At 54.6% G+C, this 18,870-nt stretch overlaps 1 long non-coding RNA gene across 1 annotated transcript; it reads right to left on the bottom strand.

Moving 5' to 3' along the window:
• Positions 1–2,329: 2,329 nt before the first annotated feature.
• LOC109943196 (uncharacterized) lies at positions 2,330–4,310 on the bottom strand. Its single transcript, XR_002265928.3, has 4 exons — positions 4,058–4,310; positions 3,104–3,204; positions 2,793–2,945; positions 2,330–2,670 (listed from the first exon to the last, which is right to left on the bottom strand). It is a non-coding gene; the product is annotated as an uncharacterized lncRNA (long non-coding RNA).
• Between the last annotated feature and the right edge of the window lie 14,560 nt (positions 4,311–18,870).

The raw sequence follows: 18,870 nt of genomic DNA, 5'->3' as shown, positions 1-18,870 counted from the left end.
TGACTGAGAGCACCTAGAGGGGGGGTGAATAGGTGATCCTGTAAAAACTTGAAACTTAATGCCACAAAACTTGATTAGGAGTTAGCACAATAAAGCCAAGTGGCTAGAGAGGAGTTCTTGCAAGACACGATAACCACAAGAAGATCAACACAGATAGGCACAGTGGTTTATCCCGTGGTTCGGCCAAGTCCAACACTTGCCTACTCCACGTTGTGGCGTCCCAACGGACGAGGGTTGCAATCAACCCCTCTCAAGTGGTCCAAAGACCCACTTGAATACCACGGTGTTTTGCTTTGTTTACTATATCCCGCTTGCGAGGAATCTCCACAACTTGGAGCCTCTCACCCTTACAATTTGATGTTCACAAATAAGCACGGAAGTAAGGCTGGGATGAGCAACGCACACAAGACACAAAATCAGAGCACAAACATGCACACAAGTCACAACTCGAGCTCACAACACAACCCGGAGAGTTCTCTACTCAAATGGAGCTCTAGTTGCTATCACAAAGAATCAAATGCGCGGAATTGGAGTCTTGGTGCTTAGGAATGCTTAGAGAATGCTTGGTGTACTCCTCCATGCGCCTAGGGGTCCCTTTTATAGCCCCAAGGCAGCTAGGAGCCGTTGAGAGCATTCTAGGAAGGCAATTCTTGCCTTCTGTCGACTGGCGCACCGGACAGTCCGGTGCACCACCGGACACTGTCCGGTGCGGATTTCTTTCCTATTTTGGCGTAGCCAACCGTTGAAGATCCAGAGCCGTTGGCGCACCGAACAGTCCGGTGCCCCCTTCTGACCGTTGGCTCTGCCACGCGTCGCGCGCGGATTACGCGGCCGACTGTTGGCCGGGCCGACTATTGGCTCACCGGACAGTCCGGTGCACCACCGGACAGTCCGATGATTTATAGCCGTACGCCGCCGATGAAACCCGAGAGCAGCTAGTTCGCCAGAGCCAGCCTGCACCACTGGACACTGTCCGGTGTACCACCGGACAGTCCGGTGCACCCAGACTGCGCAGAGTCTTGGCTGCTCAACCAAGTCTTTTCCAAATTGGTCTTTTCCTGTTTCTAGCACTTAGACACAATACATTAGTCTCCAAAACAATGTACTAAGTCTTAGAAACATACCTTTACTCTTGATTTGCACTTCTTAAGTCTTTGGCACAAATATTACTCAAAGAATTTGTGTGGAGCACTTAATCACCAAAATCTTATAGAAATGTCCCAAGGGTACATTTCCCTTTCAGTGACCCCCTAGATCGACGTGGAAACATTCGCGACTTGGGCCACAACCTTCGTCGTCAAGGTTGTGGCCATCATCGGAGCAATCGGAGAGGCAGTAGTCACATGCGGTCATGAAGTCTCGCATGGCACTAGGATTACCGAGCCCAGAGAAATCCCAACCAGAGTCGGGCTCGTCGTCTTCCTCGGAGCCCGGGGGCCCATAGGTCGAGACGGCCGTCAGTCGATCCCATGTTGACCACATATGGTACCCCGGAAGGTTAGGATATGCCTTTATGAAAGCGCTCACCGAAGCGAGATCGATTGGTGGATCGAAGCTGAATCTAAAAGGCATAGGGTGGAAAACGGACGGTACCTCTCGATCGATGGACTGTGACGAAGTCGCGTCAGGGACGGACTGCACCGTTATCTCAGGTACAAGGCTAACGCCCAGCAGGCCCTTCGTGAGCATGCTGGCGTTATACTTGTACATGTGGGCCGACCTGGGCCGGCACGGCACGAGCCCACAAAAGCACGGCCTACAAAGGCACGGCACACAAAAGCACATATCTAATTATGGGTCGTGCCTTGCCAGCACATGTGCCCTGTCATCGGCCCACGGCACGACCCACAATTAGTTATGTGTGCTAGGCCGGCCCAAATAGACTAAAATGCCTTAATGTGCCAGACCACTCTATATACATACAACAGTAATACAAAAACAAAAGTATAGAATATATATGACCAAAATAAAACTAAAATGTTTTGTGGATGCATATTAAAAACCTTTGGTCAGAAAGAAAAAAAATATTACAACTAGCTTAGAAATAATATTCAGTTCTCCATTCAGTGTTTAAATATGTACTAGGTATGTGCCCATGCTTTGCAACGACACACAAAATATTCTGCAAAATATTAGTGCACAACGATTACATAGAAACGAAGAACTCCACATCTCTGTAGTAGTTCAGCGAGCATAGGATGTGTATCAACGGTAATAGTAAGCCTCAGATCCTACATGCAGAGGTATCGTATCTGCCAAATTAGGATTCGAAACAGGAACTCCACAACACTTTTAGAAGAGTATTTTACTTCCCCACCAAGCACCGAAAAAATACAAATGAGTTACAACTCAACATTCGCCTTCTATTTGGAACCTTTTCCTTTCAACAAATTAAAGTGGTATGATAACAGCAAGATGTGCTATTGTTCTTTTTTTGACAAACCACAGTAACTTGTGTGTTAAACTACGATACCTTTTGAACATCGGCAATTGCTGCTTGAAGAGGTGTGCTTGAAGACGATACCACCGTAACTTGCATTTGAAATAAGCCGCACTTATAGACAAATTACCATATTGCTGGACGACCTTCACTCCTAATGCAATGAACCCACACCTAGGAGCATCAGGATAACCCTTCATATAGATGACGACAGGGTGCTCCTTGACATCCTACCAAGGTCTTTATCGTGAGAAACTAAGCTTCATATTTTGGCTGATTATGTAGTTGTGCCAAAGTTAAATGCTTTAATCTGAATTGTTTTGAAAGATCATTAATAAAGCAGAATGTATACCAGAGCAATAATGTGACTGAAAGACATGTCTGAACTTTTACTTGTTGGTTGAAAAATCTTGATGCATATGGTGATCAACAGCTACTCGTGTTGTCATTGAATCCCCATTTGCATTAGGAACACCACCAAGACTTGATGAGTATAGTTCATAAACTGTTGGATGGTCGTGACACAACATACAATTCCCAGTTATCATGCAAAAAAATAAAAATATATAGGACAAAAATTAGGAGGTAAACACAAACATAAATACACACATACACCTCAGTATGCTCAATCTTAAAGTGGGCAAATCCATTTCACCATCTTACCAAAAAGATTGGATGTGTAGGGGAAAAGACCTTGCAATCACTGGATGCACATTGAGGTCCCCATTAAGTGATAGACCTTTAGCATCCTCTAGCACAAACCCCTACAAGGACCACAAGAAAAATAAATTAATTGGCAAGTAGGCCAAATATCGAGAACCTCAACTGTCCCGAATCACTAATTTCTAGGGTGATTGTTGGGTCATGCAGATTAAAATTCTTAGAATAGAGCAAACAACCCTATTACATAATCCCCTAGAAACCAACATCAGAAGTCCTAAACTACTAAATAAAGTAACACGCAAGTCTGCAGCCCATTCCTGGATTCTGGTCTCGTGTGTATTGAGACGATGGAGTGATGAACAGTACAGTACAGCTTCATGTTTTGCCCCAAAACTACGATTTCATAAGACATAGGATAGACTTGTTCAAACCCACTACCAGATATATGCACCTGTTTGATTTCCAAATAGCTGACTAAGATGATCCAAGAGGATTACTATTTTCTAGTGGGCATCTGTGATTGTCAACAGAAGGAGGCAATGTGAGAACAGGTGAAGTGCCAAGATTTGCACAGTGCTCTCTTAGCATCAACAAGCCATGATGAACGAAATCATGAGAGCTCTCTTACTCTTGAAGAGTCTGTGAATAGAATGAGTATCCAATTACTGTTATACAGAAATGGACTAAGAGCCGAGTTCGTAGTCCTAGTAAAATCTAGTATCTACATTTCCACTAAAAATATCATTTAACTAATTGGGTTTTGCACTGTTTCGGAAAAAGATATCCCTGAGCTCACGTTGTATGGCTAACAGAAGCATTCATGATAGAGCAAGAGGAACAGCTGAGGCGTTCCAAGAGCAGAGTGGAGCAAACAACAACATACCTGAAACAATCGATTTATAATTATGTGTATCCAATCCTACATTCGATTGAAAAGGATACAGGATAACCTACCATATGTCTATGTCCGTTTTCACAGCTTGGCTAGCTTCTTCGCCGCCCGTCACCTCTACGCAGGCTTCAGTGTCGTTGCAGCATCCGCAAATTGTGTAACGACACACCGAGACGAACATGCAAAATTCTCTGAAATTAGTAGATGTTCCATACCAGGTGACTGGTCTCTCTAGAGCAAATAAACTCCGACCAAAACAAAACAAAAAGATACAGACGGCTTCGATGGCGGAGCAGCGAGACTGGATTCACTCTTACACGCCTTTGTAATATTGGTGGCCACAAGCAGGTCCTCTTGGCCTGATCCGCTTGTTGTAGCGCCGACGCTAGTAATTGTCCTTGTCCCAGGGTTCTCGCCGCTGGCTGGGTTGCGACCGCCGTGGGGCCTGTCGGAATCGCTGATGCCGGAGCGCACGGCAAACACATCAATCTCTATATCGGTTCTGTGATAGCCATCTTGCGCCTGACTCTGTCGGCTGTGGTATGAATCTTCCCTTCCGTGCGGTCGAGAGGAAGGCGTGTCCTTTCCCCTGCACTAAGAATGAGGCCAGCCACCTCCCGCATCCGCTCGACTGAAGCGAGCGACGAGCCATCGAACTTCATGACGATGGTGAACCCCGCCTGGGCATTCCTTGCCCCCGACGCGGCCGCGGGGGCCTCCTCCGTCCTGAGGAAGGGCGCTGCGGTGGACCCCGTCTGGCAGCGCATCGCCAGGCCCCTCCACCTCCAGCATTGTGGCCCCGAGTTCGCGCTCGCGAGGGCCGAGCGCCGCTCCCTCCCGAGCTTGGGGGCGGCGACGGGCGCGTCCAGAGACAGAGACTCCCTCGCAACCCCCATGAAGCACAGCGTCGCCGCCATCTCGGGACGAGGCCGACGTGCGGTGGGTTCTCCGGTGCGGGAGCAGGTGCGCGCGACCTGGGGAACGGGGAGCGCAGAGGAGGAGGTGGCGTGGGACATCTCACTATCACCGTTCGACGTCGTGGCGGTGTTGCATCTGCATCTGATGCATGTCACGCGGGATTAAACAGAGGGGCGGGGTGGACCTCTGTTGCGATATCGGGTGGGAGGGCCCGGGCTTTGCGCGAGCGGGGCAAGGAGGAGACGACGGTCGTCTCAGCGATCTAGAGGACGAACACGATCTGTCGGGGCGGGAATGGGGGCGGGCATCGCGCAGCTGTGGGGCACCGTGAGCGAGGCATTTGCAACGTTTGTTGGGGTGCGGCTAGGGGGCATCACGAGTATAGGTGTACATTTGGCCCGGGCCTGATGGGCCGGTCCGAAGCACGAAAAAAAAACACGGCCCAGACACGGCACAACCCGAAATAATTTAGTGTCAGGCCGGCACGGCCCGTTATATCGGGCCGGGTTTAGACCGAGGTCACGGCCCATGGGCGGGCACGAGCACGGCCCGTTTAAGGCAGACACGAAAAGGCCCATATATTTATTAAAACCACACTTCATTCCACACTTTCATATACTTGATAAAGAACACAAAGATAGAGATAATGCTAGTTAGATATTTTTTTAGCTTTGAATTAGAGTGTGTGATGTAATTTTACTTTTGTTATGAATATTAGACAATAAATTGAACTTACGAACTTTGTATAGAGCTGATTATACTCTTTTTCCTTCTAGCAAAATGATTTATAAACGAGGTAGTCATTGCATAGCTGTGGTAACTTTAATACAAATATTAAGTTTGATTTTGTTCAAATTTATGCGTCTTATCTTTTATTTGTTTTATTATTTTTTTGAATTTAGGGCTCTAATGTGAATTTTGGGCCAAAAACTGAATTTCGGGCCCTAATGTGAATTTCGGGCCAAAAATTGAATTTCGGGCTTTTATAATTTCGGGCCGCCCGAAATGAGCCCGACACGTTTAAGCAATTACGGGCCGGGCCGTGGGCCGAGGGCGAGGCCCATGGGCCGGCCCGGCACGGCCCGAAATTCAAACGGGCCGGGCCGGCCCGAAATTCAAACAATACGGGCCTTTTCAGGCTTGGGCCGGGCCGGGCCGGGCCGGGCGGCCCGAATGTACACCTATAATCACGAGTAGGACGGGCGTGGGGTCGATGCCTTTCGGACAGGGCGCGTAGGAGGGGGCTTCGTGGCGCGGGGGCGGAGGCGGGGGCAAGCGGAGCCATGGTGAAGCAAGTGGTGGACGCCTACACTGTACCCTTATAGAGTAGTAGAGACTATACAGTCATACATAATACATATACAATGATCATCATCACTATTTACTATCCCCATCTAGGTATTGATTCTCCGAAGGTCTATTGAAGCTCTAGATTCTCCAAATTGTGCTGCTCATGTAGGCTTTAACGAGCCAGAGTTAAATACTAAGTCTATATTTAGTGGGTCTCGATGGGCCCTAGTTAAATGGGCCGTGCCAGGCCGGCCCATGGGCTTGACTTGAGGCCCAGGCATGGCCCACATATTGGGTCGTGCCAGCCCAGGCCCACAATTAGGTTGGACCGTGCCAGATCTGTGTCGTGCCAAAAATTGTGTGCTTTGGGCCAGCCTATTAGGCACAGCACAAATGTACACCTATAGCTGGCGTCATCTGTCCGCTTGGGGTTGGCGTGTTGCGGGGAAACGACGCTCGTCGTTGTCTCGAGCGTGAGGTCAACGCCCGACACGTTCTCCGCTGGGGTGTCGGCGTCGTCGACTCGCTCGACAGCCGACGAGGTGCCGCCTCCTGCTTGGCCACGGTTGCCCCGCCTCCTTCTCCTGCGGCGAGGAAGGCGACGGGACAAACCCGGATGCTACTCTTCCACCATGGGGGGAAGACGTCGCCGAGTCCGCCGCCGCCAGGCGGGTTGACGGCCGTCGTTGTCGCTGTCGCGCTGCGGGGGAAGGAGTACCATGTCATAGCTATCGTCGAGGGACATGAACTCGAGACTCCCGAAACGGAGCAGCGTCCCGGGCTGAAGAGGTTGCTGGAGACTACCCATCTGGAACTCGACAGGAAGTTGTTCGTCAACATGCAGCAGGCCCCTACCTGGCGCGCCAACTGTCGGTGTTTCGACCCCGGGGGGTCCCTGGACCGACGAGTAAAATTGTCGCTGCGTGCCCTAGCCCAGATGGGTTGGCGCGAGACGAGACACGAAGGGGGGTAAACCTCGGCTCGTGTTATCCTGCGCCAGAGTGGGTGCGCTTGCAGTAGGGGTTACAAGCGTTCGCGAGGGAGAGAGGGAGTCCAGCGCGACCACCCTTCCCGTATGAGTGCCCTTGCCCTTCCTTTTATAGATGCAAGGAGAGGGTCCAGGTGTACAATGGGATGTAGCAATACTGTCGGCGTTTCGAGACCGGGGGGTCCCTCGGGCCGACGAGTGAGTGTCGCCGCGTGCCCCAGCCCAGATGGGTCAAGCGCGAGGGCGAGCGCGAAGGGCGGAAGAAGCGAGGCGGCCGGAGGCCGGCGTGAGAGAGGTGGGAATCCCGCGGCCTTCGTGTTCGTCCCGCGCCCAGGTCGGGTGCGCTTGCAGTAGGGGGTTACAAGCGTCCACGCGGGAGAGGGAAGCGAGCGGCCCCAAGAGAGCGCCTGTCTCGTCCTCGTCCCCGCGCGGCCAACCCTCCCTAAGAGGGCCCTGGTCCTTCCTTTTATAGGCGCAAGGAGAGGATCCAAGTGTACAATGGGGGTGTAGCAGAGTGCTATGTGTCTAGCGGGGGAGAGCTAGCGCCCTAAGTACATGCCGATGTGGCAGCCGGAGAGATTTTGGCACCCAGCTGGTGTGATGTCGTGGCCATCGGAGGAGCGACGGAGCCTGGCGGAGGGACAGCTGTCGGAGCGGTTGGGTCCTTGCTGACGTCCTCTTGCTTCCGTAAGGGGGCTGAGAGCCGCCGTCGTCACAGAGTATGTGGGGCGCCATCATTGCCTATCTGGCGGAGCTAGCCAGATGGGACACCGGTCTTGTTCCCTGCGGCCCGAGTCAGCTCGGGGTAGGGTGATGATGGCGCCTCCTGTTGACGTGGCTGGCCTGCGCCCTAGGTTGGGCGATGCGGAGGCTCCTCCGAAGCCGAGGTCGAGTCTGTCTTCCATGGCCGAGGCCGAGTCCGAGCCCCTGGGTCGGGCGAGGCGGAGGTCGTCGGCAGAGGCCAGGGCGGAGTCCGAGCCCTGGGGTCGAGCGAATAGAAGTTCGTCGTCTTCTGGGGCTGAGCCCGAGTCCGAGCCCTGGGTCGGGCGGAGCAGAGTTCTTCGTCTTCTGGGGCTGAGCCCGAGTCCAAGCCCTGGGTCGGGCGGAGCGGAGTTCGCCGTCTTCTGGGGCTAAGCCCGAGTCCGAGCCCTGGGTCGGGCGGAGCGGAGTTCACCGTCTTCCGGGACTGAGCCCGAGTCCGAGCCCTGGGTCGGACGGAGCGGAGTTCGTCGTCTTCTGGGGCTGAGCCCGAGTCCGAGCCCTGGGTCGGGCGGAGCGGAGTTCGCCGTCTTCCGGGACTGAGCCCGAGTCCGAGCCCTGGGTCGGGCGGAGCGGAGCTTCCTATGGTGCCTTTGGCAGAGCCTGACTGCCTGTCAGTCTCACTCTGCCAAGTGACACTGCAGTCGGAGTGGCGCAGGCGGCGCTGTCCTTCTGTCAGGCCGGTTAGTGGAGCGGCGAAGTGATGGCGGTCACTTCGGCTCTGCCGGGGGGCGCGCGTCAGGATAAAGGTGTCAGGCCACCTTTGCGTTAAATGCTCCTGCGATTTGGTCGGTCGGTGCGGCGATTTAGTCAGGGTTGCTTCTTAGCGAAGGCAGGACCTCGGGCGAGCCGGAAATATGTTTGCCGTCGGAGGGGGGCCTCGGGCGAGACGGAAATCCTCCGGGGCCGGCTGCCCTTGTCCGAGGCTAGGCTCGGGCGAGGCGTGATCGAGTCGCTCGAATGGACTGATCCCTGGCTTAATCGCACCCATCAGGGCTTAGCAGCTTTATGCTGATGGGGGTTACCAGCTGAGAATTAGGAGTCTTGAAGATACCCCTAATTATGGTCCCCGACAGTAGCCCCCGAGCCTCGAAGGGAGTGTTAGCACTCGCTTGGAGGCTTTCGTCGCACTTTTTTGCAAGGGGACCAGCCTTTCTCGGTTGCATTTTGTTCCGGTGGGTGCGCGCGAGCGCACCCACCGGGTGTAGCCCCCGAGGCCTCGGAGGAGTGGTTTCACTCCTTCGAGGTCTTAATGCCTCGCGTAATGCTTCGGCTGGTCTGGTTGTTCCCTCATGCGAGCTGGCCGTAGCCCGGGCGTACGGTCGGATCCCAAGTTCTCGGGCTGGTATGTTGACGCTGTCAACGGTTCGGCCGGAGCCGGGTTTGCGAGAGCTGCCCCCGAGCCTCCGCACAGGGCGAGAGGGCGATCAGGGACAGACTCGGCTTTTTTACATACGCCCCTGCGTCGCCTTTCCGCAAGGAGGAGGGGGGGAAAGCGCCATGTTGCCCTCGATGGGCGCCGAACATGGTGTCTCCGGTGAGCTGCAAGTGGGTAATCCGAGTGGACGTCCGTGCCCCGTTCGTTAGGGGTCGGCTAGGGGCCCAGAGGCACGCCCAAAAGTACCTGCGGGTGATCTGCCGGACCCGATCCCCTGGCGACGGGGTCCGAGGGCTCGATGCCTCTCTCTGATGGGATTCCGTTACAAGATCGCTCCCGCTGGTCTCGGAAATGTCCTAGGGTACCTCGGGAGCGCAGCCCGAGCCTTGGTTATGTATCGAACGTACCCATGGTCATCCCTCGCTCGGCGTCTGAGGCGGCTGTGAACCCTTCGGGGGCCAGCCTTCGAACCCCTGATCAGTAATGGGCGCGGAGCCCGAGTAGCCTGAGGCGGCTGTGGAACCCTTCGGGGGGGCCGGCCTTCGAACCTCTGACCAGTAGTGGGTGTAGGGCCCACGCGATCTGAGGCGGCTGTCGAACCCTTCGGGGGGCCAGCCTTCGAACCTCTGATCAGTAGGGAGGCTCGGAGCCTGGTTCCTTCACGGGGAAGGATCCTTTTCGGGGTATCCCCCTTTCCCGGTCCCTGTTGCAAGAGAGAGAGAAAGAGAAAAAAGGAAAAGGATACGAAATCGAACGACGCGGCGTACCTTTTTTGGCGCGGTTATTACGGCGAAGGCGAAGCGTCGCCCGCTTCTCCTGCCAGAGGCACCGCCTGTCCCGCCGCGGAGTTAATGCGACAGGGCGAGTGGTTGGCGGGGCGGCCATCGCGCGTGCGCGAGCCGTTCAGGAATGGATCACGGGTGCGTTGTCTTCACGCCGTGAGAGGGGGTTCTCTTGCTGCCCCCGGATGGGACGTGAGCTTGGCTAACGACGTGACCGCTGCTCCCGCCCGCCTGCCACCGTCATTACTGCCGGCCCACTTTTGGCCGCATTGACCGCCGCGCCAGGCTGGCGCTGCTGTGTCGTGCGCTGGGTCGCCTCGAGTCGCGGTATTGGTTCCGCAATCGAGGAGGCGCGGTGGTGGCGCAAGTGGCGGTGCAGTTGCTTGCATGAAGCATCCGGCGCGCCGGTTGCGTGACGCGTGGGCCTGGGCCTCCATGCTGGGCGTGTCGGGAGTCGGAGAAGCGCGTCCACTTGGCGCGGTTGCATGCCGCCTGCATGGCTGCCCGCCTCTTTCGCCCGTTGGTCTGGGCAAAAGTGGAGGGTCACTTGTAACCGCTGGGCGGTCGTGTGCACCGCGCGCGGCGGTTTCGCTTCTTCTGCTCTGAGCCGGCTTGCATGACATGCGGGACCCAGCCCCCGCGCCGCAGGGGAGGGCCTTGGAGCGTGTTGGAGAAGACTCAGCCCGTGACGGTTGGGGGCGCAAGTAGGGAGAGTTGCCTTTAAAAGGAGGGTGACCCCCTTCGGAAGGCGACCATGTCTTCGCGCTCCAACTGTCGGCGTTTCTTTCCACCTTCCAAGCCCCCGGATGGGGGATACCCGCCGTCTTTTCGCCTCATCGTTGGAGGAACGCAACTCCGTGGGAGTTGGTACCTTTCAACCATCGTTCGGCTTCAAGGATTTTCATCACACAGCCCGGTTGCTCCCCTCCGCTGGTGGTCACCCAAGACGGTGACCTCCAGCTCCTGGATGGGGAGAGGCAAGCCGAGCTGTGATCCCGATCCCGCCCTCAGCGTCGAGGGTGTTCGTCATCCTCGCTGGGGCGGGGAGCGAGGCGAGCCGGGGCTCTACCTCCTGCGCGGGTCAGCGGGCCACCTCTTCTTCCAGCTTCTGGTGGTGGCAATCGCCCTCCAGCCCTGCGGCGGAGACGTCCTCCAGCCATGCCGGGGAAGGCGAACTGTTGCTGCCCAGCTAGGATGCAACATTCCGCCCTCTCCCTCGCATTCTCGGCGAGGACGGCAGCGAGGACCTGCCGGTGCACTTGGGAGCGGCCCGCTCTTTGGCTTTAATAGCTGGTTCGCGTCCCTTGAGCGGGAACGCGAACGAGAGCCCTCCGGTGGCCGCGTCCACCCGGGACCATGGCTGCTGCTGCAGAGGTCGCTGGCAGGTCTCCCGACGTTCGTCGCCCCGCAGGCTCGAGGTTGCTCATACCCGCGGGGACGGAACCAGAGTTCCGTTTGTAATGGCATTTTGAATGCCAGTGTTTTTGTTCATCGTGGCTGTCGAGGCCTGAACATGTATGTAATTTTGGCGTGGAGCCGTGTTTTTTCCTCATTTTCGAGCACTAAGACTCGCCTGTTGATTGCCTGAACCGCTTCACCAAGCATGAGTCGCCCCGTGTCAAGGTGACGAGTGAGGTATCCGTATCCCGGAGGCGTAGGAGTCCCTCGGCTCGGTCGGCCTTGTTGTCTGAGGCTCCTCTAGCTTAGTTAAAGGGACCCCTTGGCCGCTCTTCGACGAGCCGAGGCCAGGGGTAGCGATATCAGCATGAACAGAGGCGGAGTTGGCTCGAAAATTAAACCTGGTTGGCCGGAGCCTAGCCGGGTTGTCCGTTAGCGGGACCGACGCCGGAGTTGACCAGCCGAGGCCTCGGGTCGGGCTGGCACCCTTGGAAGATGCTTGGTCGAGGCCCCAGGGTTAACCGGCCGAGCCGCCTGCTCGGGCCGGATTCCCGGAGAAGTCCCTGGCAGCGATTGCCCGGGCGTGGCGATGACGTCGTCCTCCAGAGTGGAGATCCTCGGACCGCGTCGCCGTCCGAGGCTAGGTCGGACCTCGCTGAAGGTGTCGTCGATGCCGAGGGTGCTACTGCCCCCTTCCAGCGTCAAGACCCGAGCCTGCAGGATCAGAGTGTCTTGTAGCGTGTGCCTTCTGCGGCCGCCGAGGCCAGAACACACACCCTCGCTATGTTGTAAAGCTGCGTCTCCTTTCCTCTTGTTTTGAGTATCTGGACTTTTTTGTCGGTAACAGGGATGTTTGTGCGAGCGAGAGTTGCTTCTCGCGGAAGGTGATGAGTGAGGTATCCGTATCCCGGAGGCGTGGGAGTCCCTCGGCTCGGTCGGCCTTGCCGCTTACGCGCACTTTCACCCGTCCATGAGGCCCTGTCACCGACTCAGTCGAGAAGGCTCGAAGGATCGCTTCAGCAGAAGAGCTTCCGAACATGAAGACTTGTTCGGTCCGCGGAATCACTTTATCCGAACGCGAGTTACTTATCGCAGAAGGTGATGAGTGAGGTATCCGTATCCCGGAGGCGTAGGAGTCCCTCGGCTCGGTCAGCCTTGGCTGCTTACGTGTACTCCGTCGTTTTCAGGATCCACTTTTCGAAGTAGTCAGAAAGCACGAAAGATATTCTAGCAGAAGAGATCTTTTTTCGAGGAAAATTTCAACGCAGAGGGGGTTCCCCCCCCTTTTAGCCCCCGAGGGAGGGTCGGGCTTTGCCGAGGCGAGGCCGACCCTTCCTTGATGACTAAACTTTGCGTGGGTGCGAGGTGTATGAACAACTTGAAAACATCTTAAGGGTAGAAGCGACGTATCTGTTGGATGTTCCAAGCGTTGCCGTAGACCTCGCCTTGACTGTTGGCCAGCTTGTACGTTCCGGGCTTCAGAACTTTGGCGATGACGAATGGCCCCTCCCAGGGGGCATGAGCTTGTGCCTCCCTCGGGCGTCTTGTCGCAGTCGAAGCACCAGGTCGCCCACCTGGAGGTCTCGGGGCCGGACCCCTCGGGCGTGGTAGCGTCGCAGGGACTGCTGGTACCGCGCCGAGTGTAGTAAGGCCTTGTCCCGAGCCTCTTTCAGCTGGTCCAGCGAGTCTTCTCGGCTAGCTTGGTTGCTTTGATCGCTGTAGGCCCTCGTCCTCGGGGAGCCGTATTCCAGGTCAGTGGGCAAGACGGCCTCGGTCCCGTAGACTAGGAAGAACGGCGTGAAACCCATGGCTTGGCTCGGCGTTGTCCTTAGGCTCCAGACCACCGAGGGGAGTTCCTTCATCCATCGCTTGCCGAACTTGTTGAGGTCGTTGTAAATCCGAGGCTTGAGCCCTTGTAGAATCATGCCGTTGGCACGCTCTACTTGCCCATTCGACATGGGATGAGCCACGGCGGCCCAGTCCACCCGGATGTGGTGATCCTCGCAGAAGTCCAAGAACTTTCTGCCGGTGAACTGGGTGCCGTTGTCGGTGATGATGGAGTTCGGGACCCCGAAGCGATGGATGATGTTGGTGAAGAACGCCACCGCCTGCTCGGACCTGATGCTGTTCAGAGGTCGGACCTCGATCCACTTGGAGAACTTGTCGATGGCGACCAGCAGGTGCGTGTAGCCCCCCCGGGCGCCTTCTGCAAGGGGCCGACGAGGTCCAGACCCCACACAGCAAAGGGCCAGGTGATGGGTATCGTCTGCAGATCCTGAGCGGGCAGGTGGGTCTGCTTCGCATAGAATTGACACCCTTCGCAGGTGCGGACAATTCTAGTGGCGTCAGGCACCGCCGTTGGCCAGTAGAAGCCTTGTCGGAAAGCATTCCCGACAAGGGCTCGAGGCGCTGCGTGATGGCCGCAAGCCCCCGAGTGTATCTCTCGCAGGAGTTCCTAACCTTCGGCGACGGAGATGCATCGCTGGAGGATGCCTGAGGGGCTGCGGTGGTAGAGCTCCTTCTCATCGCCCAGCAAGATGAACGACTTGGCGCGTCGCGCCACCCGCCGAGCCTCGGCTCGGTCGAGGGGTAGCTCTCCTTGGCGGAGATATTGCAGGTACGGGGTCTGCCAATTTTGATCAGGCGTGGCCCCGCTTCGCTCCTCCTCGATGCGCAGTGCCTCACCCTCGGAGGCCGAGGGTACCTCGGGCTGAATCGAGGGCGCCTCGGGCCGAGCTGAGGGTGCCTCGGGCTGTGCCGAGGGTACCTCGGGCTGGACCGAGGGCGCCTCAGGCTCGGGCGTGTCGTCGATCTTGACGGAGGGTTGATGCAGATCCCGGGAGAAGACGTCCAGGGGAACCGTTGTTCGCCCCGAGGCTATTTTTGCCAGCTCGTCCGCAGTCTCGTTGTAGCGCCGAGCGATGTGGTTAAGCTCGAGCCCGTAGAACTTGTCTTCCAGGCGCCGAACCTCATCGCAGTAGGCCTCCATCTTCGGGTCGCGGCAGTGGGAGTTCTTCATGACTTGGTCGATGACGAGCTGCGAGTCACCGCGGGCGTCGAGGCGCCTGACCCCTAGCTCGATGGCGATCCGCAACCCTTTGACCAGAGCCTCGTACTCAGCCACATTGTTGGACGCTGGGAAATGGAGGCGTAGCACATAGCGTAGGTGTTTCCCGAGGGGCGAGATGAAGAGTAGGCCCGCGCCGGCTCCCGTCTTCATCAGCGACCCGTCGAAAAACATGGTCCAGAGCTCCGGTTGGATCGGAGCCGTCGGTAGCTGGGTGTCGACCCATTCGGCTACGAAGTTCGCCAAGACCTGGGACTTGATGGCCTTCCGAGGGGCGAACGAGATTGTCTCGCCCATAATTTCCACCGCCCACTTTGCAATCCTGCCCGAGGCCTCTCGGCACTGGATGATCTCCCCCAGGGGGAAGGATGACACCATAGTTACCGGATGAGACTCGAAGTTGTGTCGCAACTTCCGCCGCGTCAGGATCACTGCATACAGCAGCTTCTGAACTTGTGGGTAGCGGATCTTGGTTTCGGACAGTACCTCGCTGACGAAGTAAACTGGCCTCTGAACGGGCAATGCATGCCCCTCTTCCTGCCTCTCGACCACAATCGCGGCACTAACCACCTGAGTGGTCGCGGCGACGTATACCAAGAGGGCTTCTCCGGCAGCTGGGGGCACCAAGATAGGCGCCTTTGTGACACCCCAGTGTCACCTAGGGTTTCTCTCAAATGCCAAACCAAGAACCATTATTTTATGTGAACCAAAGTAGGCATGAGCATCAAAATAACTTAAGTAATAAAGAAGTCACCAAGTATATACTTAAAAGTGTCATGATCAAAACAATTGAGTCCTTGAAAAGGGTAGAATGTGCAACCCTAATTAAAAACCCTAAGTAAGCCCCATGAACAAAATTCAAGAAAATAAGAAAAAGGGAATGAAAAGTTTAAAATTATGACTTGAGCCAATTATATAAGTTAAAGTATATTTATTGAGCAACAAGAAAGATTGAGAAGGCTTAGCCAAAATAACTCAAATAAATCCCCAAATCAGCCCTTGATATAGGAACCCTTAGAGAAATTCAGATTTCTGAATTTCTGAATTTCAGACCTCTTCCCAAAGATCATCTGTGTTCTCTGTTTTTCGAAACTCAAAGCCAGGAGATCCAAATATCAAAGTTATGCCCAATTCCCTTGAACACATCCTGGAAAAGTTTGAACTCAAACCAAATTCTTTTGGCACAGTTTTGGCGCAGCTTAACCTCGGGACCAGGCATTCTGACACTGGCACCTTGGTGACGCTACAACTCCCTGTCCCTAGCCTAAAACCACGCGACGTCCATACACAAAAGACAAAGCTTGGTCTGGTGAACAAATCCCTTGCAGCGATCTTGCCCAAATTCGCGAAGATTTGCTCCCAATCGGCGCTTGAACAGGGGCAGAGGCAACGGGAACACGTGTTCGACCGTGGCTGACACCCCTGGTTCACGCCCGTTCGCGCACCGCGCCTCCCAGTGCACGCCCGCGCGCACTCGCCGGTCCACGACCGCCCGTGCACCGCGCCGTGCCTATAAAGCCTTCCCAGGCGCGCCCCACTTCGCCCCGCACTCACCCTCACCGGCCAGCCACTTTCCCTTAGCTCCGGCGAGCTTAATTCCGCCCGCCATTGCCGCCAGAGCTTCGGCCATCGTGGCCAGCCCACTCCAGCCATCCTCTGGGCAAGCCAGTGCTTTGGCTAGCTCCACCAGTAGCCCGTGAAGCTTGCCAAGCCCTCGGACCCGGCCGGACTTCACCGGAGGCCCAAGATCGACCTCACCGGACTTCGGTCTTCCGCCGCCGCGCGTGGACCGAGCTATCCAGTGAGTCTCCGACCAATTCCTTGCGCTCATAGCTTCTCTGGCATCCCGTGGACCTCCCTGACCCATTTGATTGAACTATCTCGCCGTGACCAGACCGGTCTCCTCGCCGCCGACGAGCATCCCCGCCTGCGCGCGTGGACCGACCGACTCCAGCCATCTCCGACGGCGTTCCGCACACCGTTGTGATCCCTGTAACACCCACTTGGTAAGAAAAGTCTAAAAGAGAAATTATATCACTCTACATCTATATGTACTACCACTGTTTATCATTTCATGTGGACACATTACTTACACAAAAAAATAATAATAACAAAAGACACTCAATTAAATCATGCATCATGCTGGATTTTGTTTTGTTTGCATTTTGTGACAAAAAATAATTTGAAGAAGAAATAAATTAAATTCCCAAAATAGAATTTAAAAATCTAAAAGGGAAATTCTAGAATTTTGGAAAGAGAGCACTAGTTATCATGAAATGAATATTAAAAATAGATAAATTTATCCATACCATGTCTAGGATGAATGATTAATGAGAAAACAAATCTACCAGAAAGTTTGAACTTGAATGACATTTAGACTTTATGAATTAAAAAAAATCTAAAAGGAAAAGAGAGATAAGAACATAAAAGGAAAAGGAATAACCCTGCTACTTAGGCCGGTGGCTTGAATTTCGGCCCATCTCGCGAATTCGCCCTCACGTGCGCAGCCCACTTTGGACCTGGCGCCGACAACCGGGACCACCCCGTCAGCCTCAGGCGTCCGTCTTAGGCGCGGAACTCTCCCACTGGTGAACCGGGCCCACCTGCACTGTGTTTCTTCTACCCGCACGATGCAGCCGTCTTCCTCGGAGCCTAGCAACTCGCAGAACTCCCACTCCCAGATTTCTCGCAACAGCTTCACGGTGGGCTCTGGGTTCCTCGGCCATCGCTGAGTTCTATAGGATTATATAAGCGCGCCGCCACCTCTATCCCGATTTCCCCCATGAATCCGCATAAATCTCTGCGCCGTGCACACCCCTGCGTCCATGGCCGCGGATCTCGCTCTCCGGCGAACGGCGCTCACCCTTCGTCCCCCTCCCTCCGGCCCTGTGACCAGCGGACGAGCCCCTGGTTCTTCCCCAAGTCGCAACCACCGCGTCCTTGCCATCCATGCGTGTGAGCAACGCACCCTGGATCCGTCGCTGGATCGGTGGTCCACGGTGGTGATGACGGCTTCCACGGGGTTGGATGCTTGAACACGCTCGCGGCGCCCTTCGTGTCGGTCTCCATCCGCTCGTGGGCACCTCCCAGAGCCTCTGGGCGCGCTCACTAGCGCCGGTTACGTCCGTCGTCGTACTGCCATGGTTGGGGGTCGGCATCACCATCACTACTGATTCCTGTAAGATTTTTTTTCTATTAAGTTATGCATATTCTTCTCCTCTGTTTACACCGGTTAGCGCTCGGGTAAGGGAAGTAGGGGCCGACCGACCGTGTTGCCAGGCGAAGTCACCACCCAGAGCTTCCTGGCGCCGCCCTGGTGTAGACCGGTTGGGGTGGAGGAGAGAAGGTGTCTTGGGAGGAAGAAGACCCCTGGACCATTGATCTTGTGATTAAAGGCCAGGAATAGAAGAGAGAATAGGATGCTTGGTGCCGTCGATCTCTGGATTGAGGGTCCAGATTAGAAGCATTATACCCCTTTGGTTTATAAAATCTGAGCCATCAACTTTTAATCCAGCGGCCAAGATACAACCATACCCCTTCGGCCATCCGTTTTGCATAAGAACCCCTGGAATATCTGTGAATCAACCCGCCGTCCACCCTCACTATGCTCTGTGTCTATAGATTTTTACCGCGAAACCCCTGGACTTTCCAGGAATTGAGGCCCAGTCCAGTACTGGTTTAATCGATTTAAATGAATTAGAAATTGGATTTTAAATATGAAAATAAACCTTAGAACTTGTATAAATCATAGAAAATCCATTTTTAGTCCAAATTGAGCCATTCCAGTTCCTAAAATTTTGTAATTTTATTCTCTAGCACTTAGTGTCTCTGTTATATCATGACAACAGTAATACAATTAATCCCACACTTAATCCTATTTAAAACACATGAAATCTTTGAAAATTCATAACTTAAATTCTATAACTCCAAAAATTATGATTCCTGTTCCTAGAATTTTATTTTAATGTGTAGAATATTTCTGTGTATTTTGTTTATATGTTTGGTGTAATGTTAATTTCTCTATACGCACTGTGCTTGTTTGTATTGTGGCGAGTAGAAGAGCCCGTTGCTGAGGATCCTGGTGAGCAGCAGGTTGAAGTAGCTGAGCAGGAGCTCATTGAAGGCAAGTTGTGCCCTTGACAACATTTTACCCAATAATGTTCTTCAATATCATTTATCCATGCATAGGTTAATTTTTGATGGGACCCAATAGGTCACCCTAGATTGTTTATCTCATTACCTTGTTTACCCCTGAATCACTTGGTTAGTTTTGCTATTGCTTTACATGGTTTTGG

The sequence above is a fragment of the Zea mays genome, chromosome 10 (genome assembly GCF_902167145.1).
Source record: "Zea mays cultivar B73 chromosome 10, Zm-B73-REFERENCE-NAM-5.0, whole genome shotgun sequence".
Lineage (NCBI taxonomy): Eukaryota > Viridiplantae > Streptophyta > Magnoliopsida > Poales > Poaceae > Zea > Zea mays.
Note: the sequence above shows the minus strand (reverse complement) of the source record. Positions and strands in the feature narration are given on the sequence as shown.